Genomic DNA, 6,273 nt, shown 5'->3' with positions numbered 1-6,273 from the left:
TGACACTTCTAGAAAACCCTCTAATTTTTTTAGTGCTTGAATTGTCTCTTTCATCTTTTTCTCCTTTTTTTTTTGTATAACTGTCTTATTCTTCTTGAATGTGCTTTGGTGTAAGGAAAGAGGAAGGAATTTGGCCTGTTATCTCAACCCATTTATTAATATGTCTTTTCTCCACTCATTTGACATGAAATTTTTATGATACAGTAAGTGCCTATATACACACAACTCTATTATTACACTATATTCTGGATAGCTCTTTAATATGTGGTTGGGCTGGTCTACCTTCTTTATTTCTTTTTCACGTTTTCCTGGACATTCTCCCTCATTTACTTTTCCACATCAACATTATAGAGAAACATAATGCTATTCCTATGGCTGATTTTCTTTGCTTAATAAATCATTCCTTGTAACTCATGTCCATGATGTAGCAAATATTTTGTACCATGTGAGATAATTTTGGCTATAAACAATAATAAGTGGATCTATATTGTACCATATAACAAAACCTTGCATAGTAGGTGGTTTCAAGGTGAAGTCAGTGACTCAATTGTGTTAATAAGGATCCATCTTTCTTCTCTACCATCGTCACCATATTGCTGCATCATGACAACATCAGTATCATATTCAGGTTAAATGTGAGAAGGAATTTCCCTGTCTTGTTTCCCTTTATAAGGTAGATTAAAAATTTCCCACAAATCTCTATGCATGTAGCCTTCATGTCTCATTGGCCAGAATTGCATCACATTACTGAACAATTAACAAGCAAAAGAATACTATCACAATCAACTTAGAAACCAATCAGGAAACACCCTTTGGATCTGGGTAGGGATCCAATCTTTACCAAACATCATGGACATTTAAAATTGGGCAAAGAAAATCAAAATGCTTTCAGCAAAGAAGTGGCGAAATACCTATTGCGAGGGCAGTCTCCACCTATACAACTTCATTTCAGAGAAACGTACATAATTGGATTTAAGTCTAACTGTCCTTCAGTGCAAACATCATTAATAATCTTCAGTAAGTGCTTAATAAAGTGCTTCTTGTGGTGGCCGGTGAATTAATCTTCTTACATGCAGAAATTCTAAATTCCTGAATATTCATTTTATTGATTATATTGTAATATTCTATCTTGTTTTGGAGGTCAAAACAAAACAAAATGTGAATTACCATTCAAAACTACTATTATGGAGTAGGAATATCTTCAATACACAAAGCCAGCTGTTACTATAACATTTAAAAGTTTGCTGCATTCTTCATCCCAGTTTTTACCTACAAGAAAAGACCTTTTATTTCCTATGCTATACTATCTTTCCCTCAAGTAGGAAATCAAAATATTTAGACCTATAGTTTTCAAGATTTTCAAAATTAAATCATTTTCTACATAAAATCTTCTAGCATCATGACATATAAAACATATGAAGCTATTCTGGTTTTTGAAAAGGTGGTGGGCCTTATAGCTCTACTTTGTTGCCTTCTTTCTCCTCTTCCCTTCCTCCCAACACTTAATCTCATTCCTCTGTGGTGGACTCTAAGACACCTCTGCAGAACTTGTGAAAAGACTTGATATGGGCCATAGAATAAAGGAAATATTTTGGGGTAATAAACTTTGGTAGGTAGCCTCCTATCATTTACCTTCTTCCTTTGAAAGTAAAATAAATCATAGACTATAGGTAATAAGGAAATAGTAATCTAGACTCATCACTGGGTGTGACTCCCTTTCATGGTTTATTAAATGAATTTAGTTTAATTTCCTAAATACAATATCCTGGTCTGTTGCCAATTTTAGTGTATTGAAGAAAGGGGAAAAAATCTGCAAAATGATTCCTTAAACATTTTAGTTATCTTACTGAGCTACTAAGATTTTACTTAGGAAATGAATATTTCAGCAGAGTGATAATATCATAGGGAACATTTCCTCTTTTGGACTGATTTTGTTTAATGCAACTCAGTGTGTTTATGGAATGAACACTGTTATCACTAAAATGTTGCTTGAGAATCCGTGTGAAATTAATTGACAGTGTTGATCTAGGTGTTAACATGGAAAGCCTGTGTTATCAAAGCTAACATTATTAGAGCTAGTCCGCTATATCTTTTTGTACAGAGTGCAAAGGTTAATTTAACTGACTTGTTGACAGATGGTGCTCTGGCTGATACTGCTGGGGGAGTCATTTCACTAGAACAGGGTTGACCCTTACCATGAAAGCCAAATGAAAGGAAAAAAAATTAAAGGTCTTTGTGTAATATTAGTTTGAAATTATATTATGCAATTTTAATTGACATATTTACTAAAATCAAATCATATTATGTCCCTCAGTACTGTGATTTTCAATTTATGGACAAAGATGAAAACCCTAAAAATACTAGCATCTCTTCTGGTTAGTTGCATCATATGACTATTTCTTTTCAACAAAATGTAATCTAAGTACATATGGGTAATTCTTCGAACATTGTCAACAATTTTAAAGAAATAGTATGATATGGAAAATACCAACAGCAACAACACTAATAGTACATGTATATTTCTTCCATAGAGATCAAAAACTTTTATGTAAATTATATCCAGTTGTTCATCTTAACTCAGGAAGAGTGTCAGGAGTAGGTCCTTTTCTGTAACTGGCTGAAGGGAATAATCATTCCTTGGTACCTCCAACCTTTACAGCTGAAAGATCTCCATTATTTTGCTCCCTCAAAATCAACAAAACCTTTCCACTTATGTATAGGAATTGAGTTGCATCCACTGAGGTATCAGAATTGACCCTTGTGCAGGCAGTATTTCTACCTCCAGTATGCCCAGCTTTAAAAACTTTAAAGTGGGACTTCCCTGGAGGTCCAGTGGTTAAGACTTTGCCTTTCAATGCAGGGGATGCAGGTTCAATCCCTCGTTGGGGAGCTAAGATCCCACATGCCTTGAGGCCAAAAAACCAAAACATGGAAAAAACAGAAACAATATTGTAACAAAAAAATTAAATAGGGGCTTCCCTGGTGGCGCAGTGGTTGAGAGTCCGCCTGTTGATGCAGGGGATACGGGTTCGTGCTCCGGTCCGGGAAGAGCCCACATGCCACGGAGTGGCTAGGCCCGTGAGCCATGGCCGCTGAGCCTGCACCTCCGGAGCCTGTGCTCCACAACGGGAGAGACCACAACAGTGAGAGGCCCGCGTACCACACACACACACAAAAATTCAATATAGACTTAAAAAATGGTCCACATTAAAAAAAAAAACCTTTAATCTAAACATATAAATATATGGAAAGAATTTTAAAAGCATAAACATTTGTAAAATTAAAAGTGAAGTCTTAAGTATCCATTGAGAAATGAATGGATGAAGAAAATGTACCTTGAGGGCATTATGCTAAGTGAACGAAGTTGGTCAAGGAAAGACAAATGCTATATGATCCCACATATAAGTGGAATCTAAAAACAGACAAACTGGGACTTCCCTGGTGGCACAGTGGTTAAGAATCCGCCCGCCAATGCAGGGGACACGGGTTCAAGCCCCAGTCTGGGAAGATGCCACATGCCACGACTGAGCCTGCGCTCTAGAACCCGCGAGCCACAATTACTGAAGCCCACGTTCCTAGAGCCCGGGCTCTGCAACAAGAGAAGACACCGCAATGAGAAGCCTGTGCACCGCAATGAAGAGTAGCCCCCGCTCACCACAATTAGAGAAAGCCCGCGTGCAGCAACGCAGCCAAAATAAATAAATAAATAAATAAATAAATTCATTAAAAAAAAAAAAAACTCATAGAAATAGAGTAAAATGGTGGTTGCCAGGAGCTGGGCGTATGGGGGAAATGGGGAGTTCAGTTTTCATAATGTAAACGTGTCCTTTTTGCAGTATATTTAATGCCTCGTTTTCCACGTGTTTGTGCTTTTTGATGATTTCGTTGTTTAAAATGGCCCCTAAAGGTAGCGTTGAAGTGCTGTCTAGCGTTCCTAAGTGCGAAAAGGCCATGATGTGTCTGGAGAAAACACAGGTGTTAGAGAAGCTTTGTTCAGGTGTGGGTTATAGTGTTGTTGACTGAGTTCAATGTTAATGAATCAAAAATATATATTAAATAAGGTGTCTAAACAAACACACATAAAACAACCTTGTGTATTTATTGGTTAACGAAAATGGGACCAGGGCTCACAGAAATCTAATGCTGTATTTGTCCTAGGAGCAATGGTTTAGTATTCACTAATTCAGTCTTTTTGGTGACTTTATTGAAACTAACTACCAAGGATAATGAGAGTTGACTCTGTGTGTGTGTGTGTGTGTGTGTGTGTGATTCCAGGAAAAAAATCTGAAAATCTTTTCAATTTATTTTATAAGGCTAGCATACCTAGAAAGAAGCAGCATGAAACCTGACAAAGATAAAACTAAAATGAGCCTTACCAAACAATCTCACTTATGATTATTTTGGTAGATTAGATTGAATAGTTATTTACATCCCCCTTCCGTGTAAGAAGATCATATGTCCCTGTCCATTGTCATGTGATGTGCAATACCTTCCTGTGGGAGAAATATGATTCCTCAACTTATTAATAACAAGCTTGACCACATAACTGGTTTGATCAATGAAATGTGAGTATGATCCTGTATAACAGTTCCAAGCAAAAGGTTTAGAGCTATTGCTGAATTTCACCAGCTGTTTTGCCCTTTTCCCTTTAATAATATAACATAAGGGCTCCTCTCTCAGCTTGGATCCCAGGATGATGGAGACATCGGAGTGGAGGCACAGAACTGCAGTCAACGTGTAATTTGCTGGGGAGTGAGAAAAAAATAACATTCTTGTATGCCACAGACATATTGGAGTGGTTTGTTACCCCAGCTTTATCTAGAAATGGCTGACTCATAAAAAGATGGATGCAAAGATCCTCTAAAAATACCAATAACTTTAATAAAACATTTGTTTAATTCAATAAATTAAATATAAAATATTTATTTAATCAATATATGATTTGGAGATAAAGGGTGGAGATGCAAGGACCAAATTGCAACTGTAAGGAGATCTAGAGGGTGGAATCTGTGATCAAGGACGTCTGAGGGACAGAATGGGTCAGGGACTGAGGACTGTTGCACAAGGCCTGGACCACTGTATTACAACTTCTAGCTTCATGAGAGAAAAATCATCTTCAACCTTGTTAAAATGATAATTAAGGTAGTTAAGACTATAAAACTGATATTCACCATGATTATAATCATGTTAGAATATATTTTAAAAATTAAGTAACGTACAAAAGGGAAATTAGTAATGTCTTTCTAGTTAAAATAAAAATGACTAAAAATTAAAATAAATGAATCTATGATTTTATTAAGCCATAATAAAAAATGACTTATGTAGATTTTGCTCCAGAATTTAACACTTAACAATATGAAAATTATTAACATAGTCAAGCAATAGGTACAATAAACAAAAAATCTTATCATCATGTAAATTGGCTATAAAAATCCATTTGACTAAATCCAAAAACATTTCAAAATAAAAATGCTTAACAAACCCAGATTGAAATGTACATCATTAATGTGATAAAAATTATTTCAGTAGTGAATTTTTAGAGGTTTAATGTTAAAGGACAATTTAAGAATTCTGTGGGACTTCCCTGGTGGCCCAGTGGTTAAGACTCTGCTCTGCCAATGCAGGGGGCCCGGGTTCGATCCCTGGTCAGGGAACTAAGATCCCACATGCCGCAACTAAGAGCCTGCATGCTGCAACTAAAAGATCCCGCATGCTGCAACGAAGATCCTGCAGGTGGCAACAAGGATCCCCGCATGCTGCAACTAAGACGCTGTGCAGCCAAATAAATAAACAAACAAACAAACGTTAAAAAAAAAAAAAGAATGCCTGTTCTCACTGCTCTTTTGAACATTGGTCTGGAAACTCTAGCCAATACCTTAAGGCAAAAAAGTGTAATAATAGTGTTAACTTTTGAAAAGTAGGAGGCCAAATTATGTAACACATTTAGGGAACTGCCTGGAACATAATTGGAATGAACAATAATAAAAATATGATTATTATGGCCAAGAGATAGAAAATGAATCTACAGTAATCAGTTCCATTTATATATAACAGCAATAACTTATCAGTTCATTCAATGAAACAAAAGATACCATTTATAATAATAGCAAAAATATAAATTGTATAGGTCTAAATATATAGGTGAACACTAAAAAATTACATACATGGATTTCTAAAAATTGTGACTAGAATATTTTAGAATCTAAAATGGCATTAAAATCCAGTTTCATGAACTGTGGTACACTGCTATCCCTCTCTCTAACCATATACGTA

At 35.9% G+C, this 6,273-nt stretch overlaps 1 non-coding gene across 1 annotated transcript; it reads left to right on the top strand.

Annotated features, from left to right (window-relative positions):
• Positions 1 to 5,581: 5,581 nt before the first annotated feature.
• Positions 5,582 to 5,654, top strand: TRNAG-GCC (transfer RNA glycine (anticodon GCC)). The gene has a single exon. It is a non-coding gene; the product is annotated as a tRNA-Gly (tRNA).
• Positions 5,655 to 6,273: the final 619 nt, after the last annotated feature.

This window comes from Kogia breviceps, chromosome X, assembly GCF_026419965.1.
Source record: "Kogia breviceps isolate mKogBre1 chromosome X, mKogBre1 haplotype 1, whole genome shotgun sequence".
Lineage (NCBI taxonomy): Eukaryota > Metazoa > Chordata > Mammalia > Artiodactyla > Physeteridae > Kogia > Kogia breviceps.
The sequence above is the reverse complement of the archived record's forward strand: the minus strand, read 5'-3'. Positions and strand labels throughout refer to the sequence as shown.